At 41.5% G+C, this 16,351-nt stretch overlaps 1 protein-coding gene across 5 annotated transcripts in view; it reads left to right on the forward strand.

The window, feature by feature from the left end:
• Nucleotides 1–16,351, forward strand: part of LOC139706869 (endogenous retrovirus group K member 7 Gag polyprotein-like) — a 150,894-nt gene that overhangs the window by 112,322 nt on the left and 22,221 nt on the right. The window lies entirely within an intron of this gene.

A 16,351-nucleotide genomic window follows, 5' to 3' on the forward strand; every position in this document is an offset into this window, starting at 1 on the left:
GTGGGAGGGGATGGGAGGGGGCAGGGGATTAGCAAGGATGGTGGAATGTGAGGGACATCATTATTCAAAGTACATGTATGAAGACACGAATTGGGTGTCAACATACTTTTTATACAGAGATATGAAAAATTGTGGTATATATGTGTAATAAGAATTGTAATGCATTCCACTATCATTTATTTTTTTAAAAAAATCAATAAAAAGAAACCTATTCATATCCACAATTCAAGAAAAATTTGATTTGCTTCATGGATTCTGTTGGTTGTGTTATTTTGGGACGGAGATGTCCATGTATCCCCAGGAACCGTGTGGGAAGTTTGAATGCCCAGGTGGCACTTCAGGCTGGATAGATTCTACCAAGAAACCTTGGACAGTTCCACTTCTGTCCTGGAAGAAGAATGTAATTCTAATGGGCAGTGCTGTCCTATGGAAGTATAACGGAAGTGCAGAAATTTCTAGTAGCCACATAAAAAGGGGGGATTTATTTAAATAATATATTTATTTGACTCACTACTTGTGAAATATTTTTATCTCAACATATAATCAATATAAATCATGATTAGTGAGCCACTTTTACATGCTTTTTTTTTTTTTCTCTATCAGTCCTTCCTCTTGAACTTGGAGCCCTGGAGGGTATCTTGTTTCACCTTCGTTGGCTATGAAGAACCCAATCTTTAGATCTGGCTACAGATAGCTCTCTATTTAGCCCTCCAACTATATAATTGTCTCCATTACTCTCAGAGATGGTATCTGGTAAATTTCCAGGGCTTCAGGTGTAAATATACCACATTTACACCTGTCCGTGTTTCATGTTCTGGTCCTTTCTGTACTTCCTTTACCCTTTCAAAACTTACTTTTCCAGGATTCCCTTCCCCCTTAGGGTTTAGGTAATGATGATGATGATGATGATAAATAATAGCTATTAGTCAAAATATACTTAATAAAACATAGCCATTATGCAGTTATTTCTCATCCCCCTTCCTCCCCCTGTCCCTGCTAATCACTAATCTGCTTTGTGTCTTTATGGATTTGCCTTATCTGGAGATGTCATCTAAATTAGATTACCCAGCATGTGACCTTTTTGTCTATGGCTTCTTCACTTAACGTAATGTTTTTGATGTTCATCCATGTGGTAGCATCTATCAGTACTTCATTCCTTTTTATTGCTGAATAATATTCTACTACACAGATATACCAGATTTTATTTATCTGTTTGTCTTTCCATGAACATTTGGGTTGTTTCCACCCTTTGATTACTGTGAACAGTGATGCTATGAATATTATATACATGTTTTTTTTTTTCAATGCCTATTTTACTTCTTTTGGGCAAATATCTAGGAGTAGCTTTGTTGGCCATATGGTAGTTCTATTTTTAATTTTGTGAGGAATGGCCAGTGTGGCCAAACCATTTTATATTTTCACCAGCCATGTGGTATGGTTCCAATCAATTTCTCTATATTCTTGCCAACTCCTTATCCCCTCCTCCTTTTAAAAATTTTGTTATAGCTACACTAGTGGATGTGAAGAGGCATCTCGTTATAGGTTCATAGAAAATTAATATATCTTACTTTTTAGAGCTATTTTAGGTTCACAGAAAAATTAAGAAGAAAATACAAAGAGTTCCCATACACCCCCCTCCTGACACATGCACCCTCACATTTTTTCCACTACGGACATCTTGCATCACAGAGGTGCATCTGTTACATCAGGGGACCATCAAAACATTATCACCCCAATCCCCAGTTTACATTAGGTTCATGCTCAGTGTTGTACATTCCACAGGTTTTGTCAAATGGGTAATGACATGTCTACCATTATGGTATCCTAGTCTGAATGGGTAATTTCACGGCCCTAAAATTCCTGTGCCTTGCCTCCTTGTGGTTTTTTTTTTTTTTTTTAATGTTTTTAAGTTGTTGATGGGCCTTTATTTTGTTCATTTATTTATACATGGTGCTGAGAATCAAACCCAGTGCCTCGCACATGCTAGGCAAGTGCTGTACCACTGAACTACAGCCCCAGCCCGAGAATTTTTTAATATTTTTTTTTTTTTTAGTTTTCGGCGGACAACATCTTTGTTTGTATGTGGTGCTGAGGATTGAACCCGGGCCGCACGCATGCCAGGCGAGGCGAGCGTGCTACCGCTTGAGCCACATCCCCAGCCCCTCCTTGTGGTTTTGATTTGCATTTCTCTAATGACTAATGGCACTCAGCATCAGTCTCGTGGTTTTTAGATAGGGCTTTGAGAGCCCCCTGAGGGCCCACCATGGTGAGGAAGAAGGGAATGCTGAGCAGGTGGCAATGATATTCGAGAACCCCACACCTTTAGTCTGATGGTCCTGCTGTTCTGTCCACTCTCATCTGTTGCTATCCACTGCTCATGAAATATTCCATTAGAGTGAAGAGTCCTGAGGCTAACATAAGTTTGTCAGTCATTTGTCTGGTCTTCTGTCATCTGCATCTCCACTTGTCTAGTGTCTTGAGACTGAGTAATTTCCTAACTCATCAGTGGACCACAAGTTTGACTCCTGACCCATTCTCTTTCAGTTATCTCTCCCTGTTAGTAATGACATTATCACCTGTCATGGGAATAATGACAATTACCATGTCTTAAACACTTATGCTGTGGCAGGGGCCATGGTAAGCACTGTCTATGAGGTCATGTCATTAGGAGGCAAGTTCACATGTAGAATAGAAATCTTCGGCCTGGGCAGCAAAAGTCCTCTCCAATCTCATACCTGCCCCTCTTCCACTTGATAACTCTACTCCAGCCTCAGATGGTCCTGCTGTTCTGTGTGGAGGCCGGAGTATTCCCACCTCGAGGCCTGCTCAGTGCTGTGCTCTCTTGTTCCCCTTCATGATAAACTCTTACACTGTCTAGTTTTCAATAACAGGTCACTGAGTTTTCATGAAACTAAGTCAATTGCTCAAGGTCACACATTCCCCCGTTCATATGCTCATTCATTAAAAAAAAGTTTTTAAACTTCTATTTTGGGCAAGGCACTGGAATAGGTATTATGTGGGATAAAAAGATAAAACTCCTCAAGGGTTACAGATTAGTGGGAGAGGGAGACGAAAACACAAGTATCTATAATATACTTGACCCTTGAATAACAGGAATTAGGGATGCCAACAGCACCCTTATAATCCACTTATAACTTTTGACTCCCCCAAAAGTAAACTATGAGTAACCTGTTGTTAATTGGAAGCCTTATTGATAACATGAATAGTTGATTAATGCATATTTTGGATATGTATTATATATAGTAAAAAAATTATGTGAGAATGAGGAGACATTAATTTTTACTGCCATATGTAATTTTTAGGAGAGATGAACTGTTCATGGGGTGATGATCATTGTCCCAGGAAGGTTTCAGTGGATACTGGCAATACTTGAACTCACTATAACACCAACAGGAGGTGGCTACAAAACTATTACAGTACAGCATGCGCTATAGTTATCTTTATGCAGTAATGATTTAACACCGAATCTTTACATTTCTCTTGACTGCAAATGGTGCCATGTACAGCCTGTACGTGTGCGTAAATTTTGCTAAATTTTAACTTTTTACAATATATTTGTGTGTATTTTTTATAACAGTAAATGATAAAGTAGATTATTATCTACATATATTTCATGCATTCTTGACATACTTATTTTTTTCTAAGTTTTTTGATACTTTAGGCTACATGATTTGTCTGCAAGGTTTTTTTTGTTTTGTTTTTTTTTGTACCAGGGATTGAACTCAGGGACACTTGGCCTCTGAGCCACATCCCCAGCCCTATTTTGTATTTGATTTAGAGACAGGGTCTCACTGAATTGCTTAGTGACTCACTGTTGCTGAAGCTGGCTTTGAACTTTCAATCCTTCTGCCTCAGCCTCCTGAGCCACTGGGATTACAGGTGTGTGGTGCTGCGCCAGGCTGTCTGTAAATTAGAAATTGTTTTGTTCAAAAAAAGTTCAAGTATAAGAGGATCTGCCCAGTTCCAACCCATGTTGTTTGAGAGCCAACTGCACAAGGTAAGAATTTGAGGTGTCATACACAATAATCATGGCACTTACAAAGATTTTTGTTGAATTTTGTTCAATGGCATACAAAGGAGAATCCCAATAAACAAAGGCTTAACAATGGAGACATCTATTGCTTTGGCCCACACAGAGGAGGTCTGGAGGTAAACAGACCCCTGACTCTGGGATCATCAGAGACCCAGGGTCTTTCTATCCTTCTGTTAAACCACCTTATTATGTGGCTTCCATTTAAATGGCTCAACATGGCACCTGCCCACCATCACCAGCCATCCCACGGGTATCCTAAGCAGGAGGAATGAGAAGGGGAAGAGGACAAAAATAGAGTATTTCCTAGCTGAGGGAGCCCCTCTCCGCAGCCTTCTCAGGGACATCTACCCTTCTACTTATATCTCCCAGGCTGACACCTGTTCACTTGGCCTCAGTTAACTTCGAGGGGAATTTTTAGTTATCTTTTGTCACACCAAGTAAAATTGGGGTTTTGCTCCAAGAAATAAGGGGAAAATGTATATTTGGAGACACCTAGCCATCCACCATAGGTGGTTATTTGAAGCACTTCTAATAGTAAAAATTTGGAAATAATGTAAATACCTAAAAACATGACTGGTGTTAATAACCGATCCAGGCATGCTCAAATATTGCATTTTAGAAAAATGTTTAATGGTATAGTAAAATGTTAATGATACGATATAAAGTTAAAATAATAACTACTGTTTTAAGAAAACAATTAGAATATTATGTAAGTACCAGAGGAAAGTTACCTGATGATATAAAAGAATTATGGTACTGTGGTAACCTTTACAAAAGAGTCCTTATCATTTAGAGTTATATTTAGAGATGAAATGATAGGTATGGAATTTGCTATATGGTAGAGGAGAAAAAGCATGAGGCAGAATAATACTGATAAAATAAGAGTGGCCATGTGAGATCATTGTTGAAGCTCTGAATGGATAAATGGAGACTCATGATCTTCTTTCTTTTCTTTTCTTTTATGCATGTCTAGAAATTCCCATAATAAAAAGTTTTAAAACATGGATTAAATCTGACTCACTTAAACATACTTCTCATTTTGTAAGCACACTACTTATTCTTAATCTTGCAAGGTGGAGTGGAATTCAATAAGATGGTATGGTATTAAAAACACTGAGATGAATAAGGGTGCCCAGAAATGCTAGTTGCTCCCACAAGGATGTGGCTAAGCTAGATTAGGATTAGCAGTCAGGTTTTCTGATTCTAATTTTGGGGTCTCTCACTGCCCACCTTACCTTCCCCATCACCTCTCCCAGGGGTAGCAGGGTACGCTGGGACAGCATGGTGCAAGGCACAGGCAGTGTCAAGGTAAGTTCCATTATCAGTCGCCCCAGGCCCTCCTCATAGGGACTGACCTTCTTGGTCCACGCATGAGGCTGACCAGAGCACTATATGCACACATGCTGCTCATTCAGTGCAGCAGTCTGGCTCAATGTCAAGGTGCTCCACTAACTGCTGTATGGCCTTAGGCAAATGACTCCTCGCCCAGGGCCTCAGTGTCCTTTCTATCCAAGAAAGGGATTGAACACATTTGGTTCCAAAGAATCTTTCAACACCAATTTTCTTGAGGACCCTGATTTCTTTTTGGTTCTGGGACTCTATATTTTTAATGTTTTCAGAAGATAAATGTTAATAGTATTAGTAACAACAGTTAGCATTTATTGAATGCCAACTATGCTCTTTTTATTTTTTTTTCTTTTGAGACAGGGTCTCCCTAAGTTGCTCAGGGCCTTGCTATATTGCTGAGGTTGGCCTCAAACTTGTGATTCTCCTGCCTTGGCCTCCTGAGCTGCTGGGATTACAGGTGTGCCTGACTCAACTATGACCTTTTAAGCTTTAATTCAGTTCATTCTTACAACAACCTTTATGAAGCAGGCCTATTAACATCTCCTTTTTAAAAATGAACAGGTAGGCTCATTGCAAGTGAATCACTTGGTCACAGAGGTGGCATGTAGCAGAGCTGGGTTTCAAACCAGGCAATGTGGCTCCAGAACCCAACAGGTGGAAGAAAGTAGCAGACTGCATGGCATTTCCTTAGGAGATTTTAAAGCTCTGGGTCAGGAAAGAAGAACCCAGTACTTCTCAAGGACGGAGGAGCTATTTTAGGTATTCACTATGGAGATCACAAGGGTCAGGTTTCAATGCCCCACTTAGGTTAAGGAGACACCAAACTGAAGGTCAGTTGGTGCTATGGTTTGAATGGCCCCAAAACTCATGTTGACATTTAGTTTCCATTGTAGGGTATTAGGAGGTGGAAACTTAATCTGGCTACAGTATTTGGAGGTGGGACCTTTGAGAAGTAATGAAAGTTAAACGAGGCCATAAGAGTGGGGCTCTAATTCAGTGGGACTGTGGCCTTTAAAGAAGGGGATGAGGGACCTGAACTAACATGCTCAGTTCCTCTTGCATATGGGATGCCATGAGCCAACTTGGAACTCTGCAGGGTCCTCACTAGCAAGAAGGGTCTTACCAGATAGAATCACCTGTTCTTGAACTTCCCAAATTTCAGAACCTTGAGTCAAATAAATTTCTTTCTTTCTTTCTTTTTTTTTTTAAATTATGAATTACCTAGTCAGTGGAATTAAGTTATAGCAATAGAAAGTGGACAGAACTAGCATGTCCCAGTCTGGTTTTATGGGTTTTTTACAGCTTTGATCATTTTGATCAGTCCATGCCTATTGAGAACCAGTTTAAACATTTTTAAATATCACCCTAGATAGAGAAAAGAATGGCTGGTCTGCAAGAATTTAGGAGTTGGGCAATCTCTTCAGAGGAGGCTGAAGAGAGTCTCAGAAAATGATAGACATTTCTCTGGCATGGGTAGATAACCAGGCTGTGTGTTTGATGGCTTTTCAAAGTCTACACAGGCCCCAGGATCACATAAATCCTCATAGATTGGGCACTCACATTTGGAAAAAGTTACTCACAAACACCAGAAAAATTCTATAATAGAAACATGTCTTTGCCGGCCCGACTTTACCATTTTCTTCTTCTATAACTCCACACCTTGATATTCTTTCCTCCCTCTCCACTTACTTTTTTTTTTTATTCTTAGTGGAACTGTTCTGCATGGGCAGATGGTCACTTGGAAGATGAATTCTGAATCAAAAGATAAGAAACATGGGGCTGGGGCTGTAGCTCAGTGGTAGAGTGCTTGCCTTGCCCATGTGAGACACTGGGTTCGATCCTCAGCCCCACATACAAATAAACAAATAAAATAAACGTATGCCATCCATCAACAACTACAAAAATTAAAAAAAAATTTTTTAAAGAAACAGAAAAGAGCATGTGTGCATCCCTCAATAGTGCTTATGTGAGAATGACCCTCATTTCTAATATTTCTGAGACCCAGCTATTTATAAGCTTTTTTCTTCAATTACATCCTCTAGTGTGGCATTACTTTTATTTTCTGAAGTATCTGGAGTCTGTCTCTTTTGCTTGTAACAAAAAAAAAAAAAACCTCACACAGGGTTCAATACTGAATGTCAAGTGCTTTTTTTCCTTAGAAGCTTTTAATCCTAAAAGACAGGGCTTTCTTTCCTGGCCCACCCTCCCCCCGCCCAAGGACCTAAGTCCTTTTTCTTCCGTTTCCTTCCAGGGCTTCCTGGGCCAGGGCGGAAAAGGGCTCTTGTCAATGTGCTAAGCTTTACCTTGAGGGATGAGTGAAGACACCCTTTAAATTACCTATAAAACCCTTTGATTCACTCAGCAGAGGTTGCCATGGGCAATTTGCTAAGCTTATTGATTATTTTCTGTTTAAATTAAAGTTTGATGTCCTGGAACAGACTGTGAAGTGCATGGAGTTAATGGAAAAGGTTGAGATCCAGGGGAGAGACACTCACTGGGGAAATGGAGGGTATTCAAGGGGAAAACAGGGAGTCTATGAAGAGGAGATTGTCGGCGCCAAGTTGTAGTAAATATGATGGCGATAAAAAAGATAGAGAATGGAATTCTTTTATGGTGAAGGGCAGCTTCCCGACATTTAAAGCCTCAAGGGAGATGGGTCTGGGTGAGGGGGGGGGCAACATACTCATTGCACAAATATTTGTTGAGTGCCCATTATATATCAAACACTGTGCTTGGCACTAGGGAAAAATAGCCAAGAAGGCACCATCTTTGAGCTCTAAATCCGTGGTTCCCAAAGTGTGGTCCCTGGGGCAGTTGAATCCCCACTACCTGATGTATTAGTCTGTTTTCTGTTACCATAACAAAATGCTGAAGGCAGGCTACTTTATAAAGAAAGGGGAGTTATTCAGCTCACAGTTCTGCAGGTTCAAGGACATAGCACAGGCATCAGTGTAGCTGGGGTAAAGGCCTCATGATAGATGGGATCACAACGGTGGTAGCATATGCAAGAGGGAGAGAACACATCACCAGACAGGAAGCCCAGAGAGCGATTCAGGAGTCAGACTCACTCAGAATTTTACAACAAATTGCTCTTGAGAGAACTAACTCAGGGGTTCCATGAGGTCTATCATAATTCCTTATGAGAGCAGCTTCCCCAGTGAACTGCCACTGGACACTACCCCTTAAAGGTCCCCTCACCTCTACATGACAACCCTGAAGACTAAGTATCCAACACATGAACCTCTGGGGGACAGACCATATCCAGAGTGTGTCACTTGGGAACATGTCAAGCAGGTAAATGCTTGGGCTCCACTGCAGACTTCTGAAATCAGAAATTTTGGAAGTGGGTCTCAGTCCCTTCCAGGTGAATCTGGAGCATGCTACAATTTGAGAACCACTGCCAGGCATGGTGGTGCATGCCTGTAATCCCAGCAACTCAGGAGGCTGAGGCAGGAGGATCTCAAGTTTGAGGCCAGACATGGCAACTTAGAGAGAACCTGTCTCAAAAAATAAAAAGGGCTGGGGATGTAGCTGTCATAGAACACCCAGGGCTCAGTCTCCAGGGCCCAAAATAATACCAAAAAAAGCACCACCAGCCTGGCATGGGGGCACTCACCTGTAATCCCAGTGACTCAGGAGGCTGAGGCAGGAGGATCAAAAGTTTGATACCAGCCTCAGCAACTTAGTGAAACCCTAAACAATTTACTGAGACCCTGTCCAAAAACAAAATAGGAAGGGCCAGGGATGTGACTCAGTTGTTGAGCACCCCTTGGTTTAATCCCCAGTGTGCCCTAACCCCTCCCAAATCAAAAACCAGCAGCAGCAGCAGCAACAACAAAACCACACTACTAACAATTAAAAAAAAAAAAACAAAACAATTTGAGAACCACTGCTTTATGGTGGGGCAGTTGAATCCCCATTACCTGATGTATTAGTCTGCTTTCTGTTACCATAACAAAATGCTGAAGGCAGGGTACTTTATAAAGAAAGGGGAGTTATTCAGCTCACAGTTCTGCAGGTCCAAGGACATCAGTATAGCTAGGGTGAAGGAGTGGGCCTCAGGCTTCCATGAACCAGGAGCTTGATTTGAGTCAGTGTTATTATTACCAATACCTACTGTATATTTATCACAGCAAATGTTATGCTAAGTCTGTGAAGTGGGTTACCTTGGTTCATCCTTACAATAGAAGATGAAATGGAGGTGTGTTTTAAGTAAGTAGGAGTGGTGTTTTAGTTATTTTTGCATTGTTGTGACCAAGATACCTGACAAGAAAAATAGAGGAGAGAGTTTCTTTGGAGCTCACAGTTTTAAAAGTTTCATTCTTGGATGTCCAAATCCATTACTCTGGGCCCAAGGTGAGGCAGGACATTATGTCGAAAGGGCAGGGTGGAGGAAAGCTGCTCACTTCTTGGTAGTCGGGAAGCAGAGAGAGGGGGAAGGGACTGCAGGGAAGATGAGCCCTTTCACGGCAGTCCCCAATGACCCACTTCCTCTGGCCATGCCCCACTTGCCTTGGGTTACCACCGTCAGTCCATTCAAACTAGCGTGGACTGATCAGGTTCCAATTCTCACAATCCAATCGTTTCACCTCTGAATATTCCCACAAGAGCTTTTGGGGGACATCTCATATCCAAACCATAAGAGGAGGGTAGAATCCAAATGCTCAACTCTCTCAAACACCAAACCCTCACAAGCTCTGTGATTCACTCTGTTCTGAGATTCAAAGATGATCTTCAGATAGAGACAGAGCCGTGGTTTTCCCAGATGATTGTATTGCGAGGTTTTGGGTTTTAGATGCTTGGGGAAGATGATGACATCAAAGAAGGTGGCAAGTGTGGAATGAACTGGGAAGAAAGCATTTGGTGTGCTGGCTGGGAGAAGAAGCCAAGCCCCAGCTCCACCTGCACGGTTACCATCATCTTAGGGGAATTAGAATTCAAAATCACCATGACTGATTAGGTATGGGAAAATCTTGTTGATTCAGTCAAAAATAGACTTCATGTCATGAGAGCTAGAATTCAAGTCCTTTAACTCTTATATTTACAGTACGTTCATTTTCTGTTTATTTTGTAACAAAATCAGCATTAGTTTCCTATGGCTGCTATAACAAATTACCACAAATCTAGTGACTCGAGACAATATGAATTCATTCGCTTACATTTCTGGAGATCAGAAGTCAAAAATCAAGGTGTGGTAAGGCCTGTGTTCCTTCTGGAGGCTTCAGGAGGAAATGGGTTTTCTTATTCTTTCCAGCTTCTAAAAGCTACTTGCATTCCTGGGCTTGTGGCCCCTTCCTCCATCTTCAAAGCCAGTAGCTTAGCACTTCTATCTGTCTTCTACTTCAGTTCTGACATCTCTCTTTGACTCCAATTCTCCTGTCTTCCCTTTGTAAGTACTTTGTAATTACACTGGGCCCACCTGTATAACTCCTCTGAGATTTTTCCATCCCCAGATGCTAATTTAATCACATCGGCAAGTCATTTTGCCATGTAAGGTAACACATCCAAGGTCCTAGGGATTAGGATTTGAACAGTGGACTATCTAGCACACTCTATAGCTGGTGGGAAGTCATTTTTCCCCTCTGATAACCTCCATCTCTCCCCCCAAATGCAGATTATAATACTTCTTGGTCCTAATCTTACAGGAAAATGCGTATTATTTTAATCACAGATGTAAATATTTTTATTCCTAGCATCTTCATCTGATAAATAGGACACTTCAGTTGCTACTCTGTGCAATGCTGTGTTCACATTGCATCAGAAAGGGCTGCAGAGAAAAACCCCACAGGATGAGAGGTAGTTGTAGTAGTTATGTAAGTTAGTTAGACTTTTAGAGCCTTAAATATGTGTCAGCAAAGACAGAGAGGAGGCCAATTCTCTGAAGGAACCAACCATCTGATGACTCAGATCATCATGTAATGCTTGGAAGAGAAGCAATAAGTGCAGGTCCCAAGATGCTCTGGTGATCAGGAACTTCAGGGTCTGGCCACTGAGTTCAGGAAGAGTCAAAATGGCCTCGCTCCCACCTCATAGTAGGTGACAGGGCTAGGGACGTCTGTGCCCACCGAGGCTCTTGCTGCTGCTGCTCCCCTGGAATTGCATTTGTTGGTGATCAGGGGAACAGAAAGCAGCAGCCGAGTCCAACAGAAGAGAGACATTAAAGTTGATTAAGTGAGTGGGCCAATTAGTGTCTGGCTTCATGCAGTGTGGAGTTAATTAGCCTCCACAAAACAACAACAGCTGCCTTAATGGTGGGGCCGGGGGCCCAGTGGAGAGGAGCCATGGGAAGCGAAGTGATAGGGCTAGTGCTTAATAACTTGGCTGCCGTGGGCCCTGCCCCACTAAAAATGTAGAACAAAGCCCATGGCATACTTCCCTGCCTGCTTCCAGACCCTGCATGGGGTGAGCAGCCAGACCCTTGCAGACTCCCGCCCCCAGGGAGAGGCCAAACTCACACCTCGGGCTTGAGTTTCTTTTTTGAGACCGGTTAGCACCACTTAGATGGCTTTCTAATGAAAATCACTACCCTGCGCGCTCTGCCTCGATCCTCAACTCCATCCATCACACACTTCCCAATGGTGTTATTTTTTCCTTATTAAAAAATGAATACATATTTATTGGGGGAACTTTGAGGAAGTATAGAAAATATAGAGAATAAACCCCCCTCCATCCTGCAGAAGATTATTTCATTCATGAACCATTTATTGTTCACCTACCAAGTGCTAGCACTGAGCAAGGTGTTCAGGCAAAGTCTGCATCTGTTCAGCTCTTTTCTCCCTACAAATCATATGTATGCTGTTTTACAAATTGGATTCACTGTGCATGATCTTTAATAACCCACTGTTTTCAGCAATATGCCACCCACATTTTCCCTATCTCATTAAAATATTTTTTAACTACTCAGCCTCTATGGTTCCACTAATTATGCTACATTGTAGGTGTCCACGTATTTATGCCTCCTGCCTCCTAACAGTTCTTGAGGGTAGAGACAAGATGTCTTTTACCACTATATCCCCAATAGATCAGAGTCTAGATCACAGCAAAGCACATGGTAGGCACTCTTTAAAAATTTAATGAATGCATAAGCAGATGAGTGAAGAAATTTAATCAATCCTTTCTTGTGGACCACTGAGGTTGTTTTCCACTTCTTATATAAAAAAAATGTTTGTAATAGGCAGGCACTGTGATACATGCCTTTAATCACAGCTACTTGAGAGACTGAGGTGGGAGGATGAGAAGTTCAAGGCCAGCTTGAGCAACTTCATGAAACCCTGTTGCAAAATAAAAATACTTTTGAAAAAAAGGGCTGGGGAAATAACTCAGAGGTAGAGTCTTTGCCTAGCATGCATGAGGCACTGAGTTCAATCCCAATGCAGGAAGCGGAAAAAAAAAAAGTTGTATCAGTTGAATTTGGATTCAACTACAAGTGACAGAGAATGTCCCAAAGCAGTAGCTTAACCAAGGTAGAAGATTCTCTTTTGCAAAAGTTCAGGGCTACTACGGCATTTTGCTATCCATTGGCATGGATGTCATTTCCAAAGTTAGCTCATTTTTCAAAATGGCTGCTAAAGCTCCAATCACATTCTAACCAACAGCCAGGGAAAGAAGGGAGAAGGACATGGGTCCTTTCTTTAAGGACTCTTCCTACAAGTTCCATATACCATATCTGCTTGCATTCTCATTAGTCAGAATTTCGTCAGATGACCAGACCTAACTGCAAGGAAGTCTGGGAAATGTGGTCTTAATTATGCATCTAATATTCAAAACTACTGTTCATGAGGAAGGAAAAGAAAATTGGGAAAGCACTAGCCAGGATGGCTCTTTGACTCCTGGGTTGACTTGAGCCTCTCTGGTTAGCTCCTCCCTAGTGTGACCCTTAGTTTCTTCTAACAGGGGTCTGGATAGCTGTCAGGTCAGCCTGGCTTCCTGGACTCAGGTCTGGGACCAGCGCACCAGGAGAGTTTCAGAGCCTCTATCTCCCGGCTGTAAACTTCATCTTGCCAGTTGATGCAGTCATCGCCAAAGACTGACTCAATAAAAATGCCCCATTTCCCGGAGGATGTTTTTCCAATTAGTGCAAAGAGGAAGTTCCAGCTGTGAGGACAGGAATCGGGTTTCTGAAATGCAATGATTATTAGTAACAATCAATCAAACAGCCTCCTAGGACAATGGAGCAAAAGCCAGCTCTCGAGGATGCTATGTGGGACAGGGATGACAGGCTGCCAGGAACAAGAGGCAGTGTGGCTCAACTGCAGTGTGGCCGAGCCCCTGAGACAGCAAGGGACTTTGTAACAAGGTTTTACCGCCTGCAGTAAAAATCCTGCCAAAACGCATTCAGGACCGTGCGGGGAGACGCGTATTCATTATCGCGCCCCTAGCAGCTATCGCAGGAAACCATCTGGGCTCAGTTGGCCTATAAATTTGCAACTTGCAGTTGGGTGGGCTATGGGGAATCGGCCAAGCAGGAAGTCAAGGTGTGAAGTGGATCTGGCAGGTTCCACACGCAGGGCTAGCTCAAAAAGTTGCCATTCCTGGCAGTTATTTTTTTTTCTTTTTAATTTTTTATTGTGAAATATATCACACATACAAAAATGCATAAAACAGAGCTGTACACTTTCACAAATTATGATAAAGTGAATTCGCATGTAACAATCGCTCAGGTCAAGAAATAGGACATTGCTGGCTCTTATGAAGTCCCCATGTTCCCCTCTAAACACAGCCCTCTTTTCCTGCAAAGACAATGATTTTGATTTTAATGAGTAATGAGGATAACTTCTCTCTCTCTCTCTCTCTCTCTCTCTCTCTTTTGTTTCGTCAATGAAGTATGTGTCCCCAAATGTTAAAGAGTTTAGTTTGTCTACTTTTGAAATTGACATTGTACAGAATCTTTAAGTCCGCAATGCTTTTGGGCCTTGATTTCTGGATTCTGTGCTCAATATTCTCTCTTAAATATTTATCCACATTGCCTAAGGTTCTGGTTTATTCATTTTACTACTCAATATTATTCTATATATCTATTTTACTGCTTTCGGACATTTGGAGTGTTTTCTGTTTAGGTTTATTACAAATAATGCTGATAGGAACATGGGTGGACATCTACTCTTGTGTACGTATTTGTGAGTTTCTCTCCAGGTGTGATTCTCAGACTTCAGTGTATATAAAAATAGCCAGTCAGCTTGCAAAAATGCACTTTCCTGGTCCTTTGCCTTGAGATTCTGATGAGTCAGTGGGACCCAGAAGTTCTCATTTCCAAAAAATTATTCAGTGATTATTATTGTTATTGACCCCTGGACCAGTAACCAATATTATCTCTTAAATATTTATCCATATTACGTAGACTCTAGTTTATTCATTTTTATTACTGAATATTATTCTATTTATCTATTTTACTGCTTTTGGGCATTTTGCTGTTCCCAGACACTGGGGTGTTTTCTCTCCTGTGGCCACACGACAGGACAGGGGTGGGCAAACTGCTGCCCGCAGGCCAACCCTGGCTCACCACCTGCCTTAGATCTTCCATGGGCTCAGAAAGGTTTTGACTTTTTGGTTTTTGGTACTGGGGATTGAACCCAGGGGCCGTCAACAACTGAGTCATATCCCCAGCCCTTTTTATATTTTATTTAGAGACAGAGTCTCACTAAGTTGCCTAGGGCCTTACTAAGTTGTTGAGGCTGGCTTTGAACTCCTAATCCTCCTGCCTCAAACTCCCAAACCGCTGGGATTACAGGCATGAGCCACCGCAATGGGCTCAAGTATTTATTGAGCGAACGCTGGCCCTTCAGGGGCACTTAACCACTGAGCCACATTCCTGGCCTTTTTAAAATATTTATTTATTTATTTATTTATTTATTTATTTATTTTAGGCCAGGTCTTGCTAAATTGCTTAGGACCTCACAAAGTTGCTGAGGCTGGCTTTCAACTTGCCATCCTCCTGCCTCAGCCTCTCGAGTCACTGGGATTACAGGAATGTGCCACAGCTCCTGGCTCTATATTATCTTTTATTAGCTTTGTTATTCTACCTTTCAATTTAGGGCATAAGTCACCTGGTGTTGACTTTTGTGCATGGTGTGAGGTAGGGATCCAATTCTATTTTATGGATACTAATTTTTCCCACACCATTTATTAAAGGCCACCCCTCCCCCACTGTTCTATAGGGCTATTTTTGCCATAAAGCAAATATAGGTACATGTTTAGGTCTATATCTGGGCTCCCTGCTCTATTCTGTCAGCTTCTCTGTCTATCCTTGTGCTAATATGACATACACTTAATTATGATGGATTTATATGTGTTTAAATTTGGTAAATTTAAAGTCTTCTCATCTTGTTCTTCTCTTCTTCAAAGTTTTATTTGTTTTTGTTTTTGGGGTCCTGGAATTTTTTTCTCCCTTAGTTTCTTCACAAAGAACATGAAAAGCCATTTCTGACTGGTGGCAGGGTCAGTTCATATAATCCCTTTGAAAAGCAATTTGGCAACACTTCCCAAAGACCATATATTTTAATTCAGTAATCCTATTTCTGGGAACCCATCTGAGTGAATATCTGAAGTCAATATTCAAAATAGGGAAAATATTTGACTTAACCGACTCTCAGGCTCTGGGTCACATCTATGCTCAATGGTGGGGGTACAATGATAAGGAAACCCACTCCAGACTTTCAGAAGCTTCCAGTCTCTTAGAGAAGGTAGCATCCAAACAGATCATTCCAATCCAGTGTGGTACATGTTCAGATAGAGGTATGTATGAATATCAATGCACAGAAGTGCTCAACCAGGCATTGCTTATAAGAGGGGAACTTGGGTGAAAAAGTTGAAATGTCAGGCAATGGGCGGGGTGGAGAAGTCAGTTATGGAATATCCACAGGATGGAATATTATACAGCTATTAAGATAAAAATGGAAGCAACCCGAATACGTGATTTTAATCTAATGCTAAGTGAAAAAGAGCAGGATGCAA

This window comes from Marmota flaviventris, chromosome 9 (assembly GCF_047511675.1).
Source record: "Marmota flaviventris isolate mMarFla1 chromosome 9, mMarFla1.hap1, whole genome shotgun sequence".
NCBI lineage: Eukaryota > Metazoa > Chordata > Mammalia > Rodentia > Sciuridae > Marmota > Marmota flaviventris.